Below are 10,003 nucleotides of genomic sequence, written 5' to 3'. Positions count from 1 at the left end.
TTTGCAAGTTTTGGATCAGGGAGTTTCCTCTTTAATTTAATTTGCAAAATGACCTTAAGGCCAAGTGATTCTCTGGGTCAAATAAGCACTTAGTGAACTAGAAGTTCCTGGGTTTCCTGCATACTACCAAAGTAGCTTGAGGGTGTGTTCGTGCTGAAAATCCACTGTCCTAAGTCTATTAGCATATCCCTGCCAGACTCAGAGTGAGAAGGGTCTCCTTGGTAGCTCAAAGTCCAATTCTAAATGGAACTCAAAATAAAAATAAATATATGATAATAGCTGATAAATGCTTGATAAAATATGAAAATATGCCTAATCCCTGTCATAATAAAAGAAATGGAAATTAAAATAACACCAAGACACTTTTTTTTTACTATTAGGAAAAAACTTAAATATTCCTAATAAACAATGTTGAATACCCTATAGAGAAGTAGGCATTGTCATATATTGTTGCTAGGGGTATAAATTGAGTATTTTGAGATCCAACCATTACTGTTTTTTAGAAGCTTTGTTTTCTAGAAAAACTTGAGACGGTATTACTGCTCTATTACATAGAGCATTTCTACAATGCTATAATAATACTGTTTTTATAATTTTATTCTGTAAGCAAGTTTTTCATAAAAACATTTCTATTGCCCTGTCAATATAGAGTAGGCAAGTATTCTAAAATGAAATCTTGAGAATGAATTTGGAAAGGTTTAGATAATCATGCTAAATATGATCTCCCTTGTTTCCTTCCACCAAAAAAAAAGTTACTTTTTCTTTCCACCTCTATGTATCCATATCAATAGCCCTGTCCATCACTATAGACCTCTGCAGCAGATCCATGAAAATGAGTAGATATCTTAGAATTAAATAAGCATGTTAATTTACTTATTGATTACCAGCTCAAGAAATTCAATAAATATTTACAAACCTTGCCAATATTTCAAAATTTGGAGTGCTCATATAAAAATCCATATTTCTTCGCATTCTCAAACCAAGTCTGTATTTCCATATAGAATCAATATAGTAGAACTGAGGAGCAGCTGAAGACTTTAGAATGGTCTTGTACTGTCTAAACTGACACAGTCCTACCTACTCCTCCTTAGTCTTTCATTTTTTACCTACATAGCCCAGGACCTTTCAGTTTGCATCTCTCACCTAGCCATTTCCTCATAAAGTTGAGCCTAGCACATTTCAGTTTATATACCTAGATCTTGGGTGAATTGGAAGAGATGGGAAAGAGGGAAGTTTGAAAAATTACTATTGTTGTCTTTTTAATAAAGAACATACATATTATGCTTACTTTTTTAAAAACTGATCCCTGGAGAATATTTATTCTTACTTCTTATTTCCAGCACATAGTATAGGTTCAATAAATGTTTATTTAATGAATAAAGGAAGATCAGTTGGTCAAAATACCTTAGTAAATAAACTGCTGAGTTCCTAGTCCTTCTAAGTCCACGTTTGCTCTTTATTGCACTGAAAACCACTTCCACCAACACCACCGTTGATTAAAATCAGTACTAGAAAATTATAGCATGTGTATCAGGTAGGGTCAAGTGTAAGTTGCTATAACAAAGAGGCACCAATATATAGTGGCTCAAAGAACATACACATATTTTTCTTGCACATAATAGGTACTTGGATAAGAAGGTCATTCTCTTCCACTCAGTCATTTAGGTAATCAGAGCAATTCTTTTTGCTGTACTAGATCATATTCAGGCACTTCCATATCCTGGCATGCAAGTAAGGGAAGAGAGAACACAGACGCAGTATTTTAAGGTCAAGACTTGCCATTAGAGTCCCATAGGAGCTGAGGAAATACGTGACCTGGCTCTGCAGCCAGGTGCCCAGCAATAACCCATTCTATCCTGATGCAAGAAGGGGAGAATGGAGTTTGATTCCATTAGATATATATTCAAAGCAAAGACTAAAAGCAGACAGTATTCAGTATTTATCAAGATGAACTTCTGACTCATTAGAGGAAGTTCTTCAAGAATGCAGGCTCAGTGTTTGTGCAAGAGCGTGATGAAAAAAAAAAAGAAGGTTACTTATGACAAAAACACTCAACACCTTCAGCCTGATACCACTCAAAGGGCTTGTGTTTCTTGGTGAGTGTCTGTTTATGGTGCACTTTCAGATTCCTTTTGTAGTTTATTGATAATTTCTCAATTTTGGCACTGTTGGCATTTGGAGCTGGATAATTCTTTGTTGTAGGAGCTGTCCTGTGCATTGCACCCTTAGTCTCTACTTGCTAGATGACAGTAATGCCTTCTGACCCCAACCTCCATTGTAGCAATCCAAGATGTCTCCAGACATCGCCAAATTGTCACCAGTTGAAAACCTTGGTTTAACTATGATCAAAACTGCTGGAAATACGGCAGTTTTGATAAAACATACTTTACAATTAGCCTCTTTCTATGGATGCATGCTTAATATCTACACATCTGTCCAGCTCATATTTGAGCAGTGTCACCACTACAATTGTCTTTTGAAAGTTATTTCTGTTAGCATTAATAGTTTTTTCCATACTTTATATTAGATCATGCTGCTTCAAATGGTTTTAGACCTGGTTTATGAATCATGCTTGATAGCAAGGTTTAGATTATTAGGTTAAGTAAAAAAGAATTTGAAAATGGTTCAATGGTGGCAAAAATAAGACGTTTATGCAGGAATGTAAATTATGTAGGATCATAAGGTTGTAAAGAGTTGGCAGCAGCTGTGTGGAGAGAAAGTTTGGTTGCATATCAGTTGGGTTCATTGAATGGATTTCTACCTCAAGAGTGGAATTTGCCTAATCCTGTTCAAATCACTATTCATCTCTGACAAAATAAAACATTTACTAAAGAAAGGTTAAAAGTTTTTTTTTTTTCTACTTAATCTTTCTGCCTTTGAATTTAGACAAGTATTTGATTGTCAAAACACTAAGCTTGGTACAGCTAGGTATTCTGGCCGTAGGGGAGCAGGAAGTTAGTAAGAAGCCTTAGCTCTGAGATTGTGCTCCTCCCCTCCCAATTCTGAAGGAATTTAAGGTAAAAAGAAATCTCCACCTGGTATTGAATAATATTTCTTTGTGGCTTTATCCTTTTAGATTCAGGCTGACTATAGGGCCTAATTTACCTAGGGAAATTTTACATACCCACAGCTTTTTATGCCTGATTAGCCCTGTTTTACATCTCTTGAAAAACTTCCCTAGTTGCCACAGCTTATTGGATCAGCAGTGGACATGTGACCCCAAAACATCAAATTTCTGACAGTAACTTATGACCTTGTCTGATCCTAAAAGTGAGCTAGACCAATCATATTTCCTTTTGAGGATTTAATCTAGGAAATCTATAGTGAATGTTGAAGTTAATAAACTGCATAGAGGAATGGGCCATGAGACGGTCAAGATCTTAAGACAGACTCAGAACTATAAGGCATGATGCCAAACTAGCACCATGAATAAGAAAATCATCTATGAGTATAGAGAAAGTAAATTTTAGAACAGATTTATTCAGGATAGAGGAAAAGAATTGGATTCCTCTCCTTTCACTAAAATTATTGTAAGGACTCCAACAGAAGGTAATATTGTTTAATGGTTAAGTATGTCAGGCTATGGAATCAGGCAGCCTAGGTTCAAATCACAGTGTTACTATTCAAGAGTTGAGTATGCAAATTACAAAACTCTCTGTGCTGTAGTTTTCTTCTACCTCAGAACTTGGAGAGAATAAAACTGAAAGGAATTCTTTTAAAATTAATTGTCCTCTTTGTGGGCGGGTCTCTGGATATGCTCACCTTCTTTTGTTCTAAGCCCTCAACATTGTCTGGGGCCTGCTGTTTCCCCCTATTACTTTTCCAGTTCCTAGGTATGTTAAAAAACAAAAACTAAACAAAGGGCCCCCACCCATTATAAGTTACTAGCTAAGGATATTACACCCTTCTGGGAGGCTTTGGGGCAAGATGTCACTTTTTGGTATACTAACTGCTCAAAAATTCCCAGGTCCCTATGCAATACAGCTCCACTTTTTCCAGCCTTACCTCTTTTTTCCTAGAGAGGCAGTCCAGTCCTGAGAGATTTGTTGATTTCAAACATGTCTCTCTCACAAAAGTTTCACAGTTCTGCTCACTATGTATCCCTTACCAGAATCCTCCATATGTCCTTCCTGTTGGCCTCTCCTGAACCATTTCCTCCCACAAGGTCTTCCATGAACCCTTCCCCGATCATCCTGACCCTAACAAAGACTCCTTGGTCATGGGCTTCTGTCTCCATCTTTGTAGAGTCCAGTTTTAACAAAAATCTTGCTAGGGGCGCCTGGGTGGCTCAGACAGTTGAGCATCCGACTTCAGCTCAGGTCATGATCTCACAGTCTGTGAGTTTGAGCCCCGCGTCAGGCTCTGTGCCGACAGCTCAGAGCCTGGAGCCTGTTTTGGATTCTGTGTCTCCCTCTCTCTCTGCCCCTCCCCCACTCATGCTCTGTCTCTCTCTCTCTGTCAAAAATAAATAAACATTAAAAAAAAATTAAAGAAAGGTTCTTGCTAAATCAGTCTAGCCAAAATCCCTTACCACAGTTTCTGATCCCCCTCCACATCTGAACAATTTCCTCATCCCCCACCATCCCCTAGGTATTATCTGATCACCTTGGCCTGCCTTCAGCAAGAATTCTCAGGTCAGTTTAGCAAAAAAAAAAAAAAAAAAAAAAAAGAAGAAGAAAAAGAAAAGAAAAATAAATTATCCCACCCTCTTAGTAATTTCCCCTCTAGCGACTCTCTCATCCTGCTCCTTGGCTATAAATCCCCACTTTTCCTTTTTGTATTTCGAATTAAGCCTGGTGTCTGTCTCTCTCTCTCTCTCTCTCTCTCTCTCTCTCTCTCTCTCTCTCTTTCTGTCTCTCCCCTACTGTAAAACCCCATTGCGGTAATCCCTATGGCTATAATAGTCTTGAATAAAGTCTGCCTTATAATTTTAACAGGTGTCATGAATAACTTTCTTTAACACCCACATTGGCCTTGACTTTCTCTAGTCTCACTGTGTATATACTCATTTCAACCATTGTAAGCAATTTGTGGTGTTATTTTTGTCCTTAGGGTCTGTGCCAAATCGTTCCACATTGTCCAGTATGGTGCCTCGGAACACTAGAAGTGTTAATAAATACCTGTTGGTTTTTCTAGGCATAAACGTAACTGTCAATTTGCCACAAGACTGGGCAGTGTGGTGGCTGAAAACTTCCCCAGAAACCTACCCAGAAGCTTTGTCAGTGACTTGTGGGAGCAGGGGAAGACCACCTTGTTGTAGGTTGAGTTGTCTGGAAAGCAGATTCTAGGATGGAAATGAATATGCAGGAGGGTTGTCAGGCAGTCCTCTTGGGATCAATGACTAGAGAATGGGAGGGAAGGAAGTAAGATTGAGCAAAGAGAGGAATGGGGCTGGAGAGAAGTTAGAAGGCCTGGGCAAGACCCCATGGGGGACACTAATGCCAGGATAATTCTTCAGACACTTCCCAAATGGGAGCAAGAGATTGAGATCTTTATACTCACTCTCACTTCATTAGTTGTGGGCTTTTTAGATGTGGGCTGCCCTTAGAAGGGGCTACTCTCTTTAGCTGAAGCTAAGAGAGTGCTGTCAGAGAGGGCTGACAAATGAGCTCTGGTTGCTGACAGCATGCCCAACAGGTGGGGTAATGTCTTTTAGTCCTGAAAGGTGATTTGGGAAGCATAGCATAGGGTCCCAAACAGACCTCTGCAAAGACATGAGGATATAGAGGCTAGAAAGATCTCATCTACGCTGGATCAGAAAGATCTCATGTATGCCCTATCTGTGTCAGCTACTGGCTTGAGAACCTTCAGTAGGTTCTCTCTTGCCCATGTAGTAAAGTACAAACTCTTCTGCTGGCATCCGAGACCCACATGGACCTTTCTTTTGTTCTTCACAACCTCCAGTATCCAGAATTACTCACCTTTGGCATATGTTTTTACCTCTGTATTGAATACCGTTTGACAATCCAAGCTATGTCCATCCTAGAAGTCAAATGTTCTTCTCATCTTGTCCTTCGCTGACCCCTCACCCCAGCCTTGTCTACCAGTTCTTTCTGCGGTACACATAGATTGTTCATCTGCTCCGTTCATTTGGGCCCTTGAATATAACCTACTCTGTGCAACCATGTATGTGGGAGATGTATGCACCTTGCTCTGCCTGTGAGATCTTAAGCTCCCTGAGGGTGGAAATTGTGCTTATAAACACAACATAGGGCCTGGTGCATCATGGTCATCGAAAATATATTGACTCCTCAAACTCTGATGCACTTAGGTCAACTGTGTCGGAAAAAAAAAACCCTTTGCTTCTTAAAAATGCCCACGAGGGGCGCCTGGGTGGCTCAGTTGGTTAAGCGGCCGACTTCAGCTCAGGTCATGATCTCGCGGTCTGTGAGTTCAAGCCCTGCGTCGGGCTCTGTGCTGACAGCTCAGAGCCTGTAGCCTGTTTCAGATTCTGTGTCTCCCTCTCCCTGACCCTCCCCCATTCATGCTTTGTCTCTCTCTGTCTCAAAAATAATTAAATGCTAAAAAAAAAAAATGCCCATGAATGGGCCCCACTTAGCTCTCCTTATATATGGGTGCTCCTTCTTCAATGAGAATTTATAATGCACAGCTCAGTAGACAGAAGAAAAAAGAAAAAAAACAAAGGATGAGGCCTTTGCTCAGATGTTCTCATTTACAGTATACTTCAGGACAGGAAATAAAGACTTCCTGCCAATTCAAATGACATTATTTTTGTGGAAGCTTATTCACAGGCATGTAAAAAGACATGTGTACAAAATAAGTTAATCACATATAGCATACTTTGATTAAAATTGAGTTCAAGTAAATCAGAAATTTTTGAAGAGTCAACAAAATTTCAAAATTCACAGTCATTTCCTGAAAGTACCGTCTGGCAAAATTGGCTTATCACCTCACTTTTAATGCACATATGCGATTTCCTGCTTACAGCATTTCCCAAAGGGATGAGAAAAAAAATTTTACAACTAGGGAAGTTTTATAAGAGGGATTATCTATAGTTCCTGAATAAGAAGACTTCTCCCTCTCCAGGCACACCTGCAGCTCCTAATAACCGACTTACACAATTTTCCTCTCTACTTGAATCAAAATTGGCAATAAATGTTGTATATGTCTCACAGAGTGAATGTTTAAGCCTTGTATTTACTGGTTCATGAAACTGGTTCCTTCTAGTTTACCAGCATGGAGGGGAGGGTTTGCAGGGAGCAATTAGGGATAAGATAGCCAAAGAAACACAAAGTCAGTTGAAAAAAGAAATCTGTGTGTCTGGCCCTCTCTATGAATTATGACTATTCAAGGGGGAAAAAAATCTGAACGTTTGCCAAAAGGTTGGCGTGTAAAGGGACAGCTGGAGTTTTCTGTTAAGGGTTACAATGCATTACTTGTTCCATAAGGGAAATAGGGGATCACTTACCACAGCAGCTCACACATTGCATGAGACACTGGCACATCTCTACCTCGTGAAGCATTTTCTTCAAAGGAAAAGAACTAGATATTTCAGGAAGGTCATTGAAGATCTTTGGGTACAGACATGCTGACCTTCCTCGTTGAGATTTGTAGCCTTTGTGGTGTGTGGATTGTGTCTCTATAGATGCCTTCATTGTGCTATAACTTTTATACAGGATGTATTGTTTAAACTGCCAACCCTAATTCGAATTCCCTTAGAGGCTCAGGAAATTCTAACTAAATAATATAAAACCCCATTGTGTTTTTCTTTGGTTGAGATGCAAATAACATTTTGAACAAGAACGTCAACAAATGCATAAATGTGGCGAAAGTTGGAACTTGCCCTGGAACTCTAAAATTTGAATGTTTTAAACATTTAAATACAAATGAAAAATAATGAAAAAAGAATGATAACCACATTTAAAACTCTTAGGAATCAGGGACTGCCACCACTGTCCTTGAATCTGTGCTCATAGTAGGTCTTTTTGTTTGCTTATCAGCCCTGAGAACAACGCTAGCCAGTATGGATTAAATTCAGAACAACCCTCTCCACCAGAGTCAAGGCAGACACATGAAAAGAGTCACATCTTTTCCTAATGCTAGATTTGTTTGTTTGTTTGTTTGTTTGTGTATGTATTTATTTTTAAGATATTTGAAATACACCTTTCTTCTGATTCTAAATGAAAAGGAATGGGAAGGACAGTGACAAACGGGATTTCACCACTGGATGTTGTGATACTACTATAACAGTCTTTTATTTGAAACTCAGGAAGGAAACAGCTTTGTACCAAAACAGCTAAATATGCAGGTCCATAAAATGAAGGTACTTTTGAAACTGCCACATTCGCTCTGAAGCCCATTCATCTCCTTCAGCATCCCAAAGATGAAGCACATGTTCCACTTAGCTATGTAACTAAAGTGGCACTGTGCCCCTGACATCACAGGACAGTTCAATGTAAAAGCAGACTTCTGATGCTGGGCTTCAGCTGCACTTTCTCACTTTCTCACAGGTTGTCATCCTTGCCCGGGAGAGCAGTTGTCTGAACAACCTCTAGATCATGCGCATACTGTGCTGCCAAAACTGGGTCCATGACAGCCTCTGGCTGGGTGAGAGCAAGCACCAAGTTAGGGTCTCCAGTTAGTCTTCTAGCAAGCCACAGGAAGGGCTGTTCAAAGTTGTGGTTACTTTTGGCAGAAATGTCATAGTACTAAAGGTTCTTCTTTCAGTGAAAGATAATAAATTTTGCTTTAACTTTCCTGTTCATAATGCCCACTCTGTTGCACATAGCACAATGGGGATTGTACATACTCGTACCAGATCTCTCTGCCAGTTGGTCACGTTCTTGTAGGTAACCCTTGGTGTTGTCAAACATTATAATGGCACACTGGGCTTGTATGTCATAGCCATCTCTCAGCCCACCATATTACTCTTGACTAGCTGTATGCCATACTTTGAACTTAGTAGGTCCTCTGTTGGTAAGGAACACAAGGGGATGGACCTCAACACCCAAGGTGGCTACACTCTTCTCAAACTCACCAGTCAGATGATGTTTCACGAATGTAGTTTCCCAGTACCACCATCACCAACTAATACAAGTTTGAAGAGAACTTGGGGTTCTCCTTGGGCAGCCATCATGCTATTCCTTCTAGAAGTGTTTCTGGCCTGTCTGACTGAGGCTCCCTAGATTTAAACAAACAAACAAACAAACAAACAAACAAAAAACTTTTTAAAGGCTGATTGGGCTATCACATTCAGCAATCTGTGATCTGTTTATTATATGCAATTGGAGTCAGTTTCCTACATTTCTAACATTAGTGGCAAAGTCTGACTCCAACTTGCTGTTTGAGCACATCAAAGCATATTCAATTATCTCATAATTAATTTTCCTTAGAAAATTGTATGTTTAGTTGCTTATAACGCCTATGGAGAAGAAAAATAGGAATTGGTACCTTTAAACCAACTTTGAAATATTGGGGTGTCTGAAGCAAAGGGGGTCAGGTTGTAGGATTTATAGTAACAGCCTTCTGGAAGGCAGGTAGCTAGAGATTCTACTTGGTTTTCTGAAGGGTGAGGCATATACCAGTGCTTGAGTCTTCTTGGGCCATGGCCTCAGCAATAAAGCTGTACTAATGGCTCAGATGTTGTTCAAAATCAAGGGCAACTCTGAACCATAGTAGTAGAGAACAGGCCACTCACTTGCTGTTAGAAATTTCCTCACATATATTTTAGTCCTCTAGCATTTGTGCTAAGATTTCAACAGAAAGAATGTGGATAGTCTTTTCTAAAAGAGTTTTAGTTGCCTGAAGGATTTCTTATCATTTAAAATGTCTATTGGCAGATATACTGAATAAAAAGAATTTCTTCTCACCAGTATTTTACAAAATTGTTGAATGCTCATATTAAATGATAAAAGACCTGAAAGAAAACAAGAGGAGCCCACATTGTATTTTATGCTCTGTTTGCTCAGATCACATATTAGTGTTCCAGAAAGTGGCTCATTACCATTTCTATTGAAGAAGTTTCTTTCTACTTCATTCACTA

The 10,003-nt window shown here is 39.3% G+C and overlaps 1 pseudogene; it reads right to left on the bottom strand.

Moving 5' to 3' along the window:
* Positions 1 to 8,465: 8,465 nt before the first annotated feature.
* Positions 8,466 to 9,094, bottom strand: LOC131510624 (GTP-binding nuclear protein Ran-like; annotated as a pseudogene).
* Positions 9,095 to 10,003: the final 909 nt, after the last annotated feature.

The sequence above is a fragment of the Neofelis nebulosa genome, chromosome 1 (genome assembly GCF_028018385.1).
Source record: "Neofelis nebulosa isolate mNeoNeb1 chromosome 1, mNeoNeb1.pri, whole genome shotgun sequence".
In the NCBI taxonomy this organism is placed as follows: domain Eukaryota; kingdom Metazoa; phylum Chordata; class Mammalia; order Carnivora; family Felidae; genus Neofelis; species Neofelis nebulosa.
The sequence above is the reverse complement of the archived record's forward strand: the minus strand, read 5'-3'. Positions and strand labels throughout refer to the sequence as shown.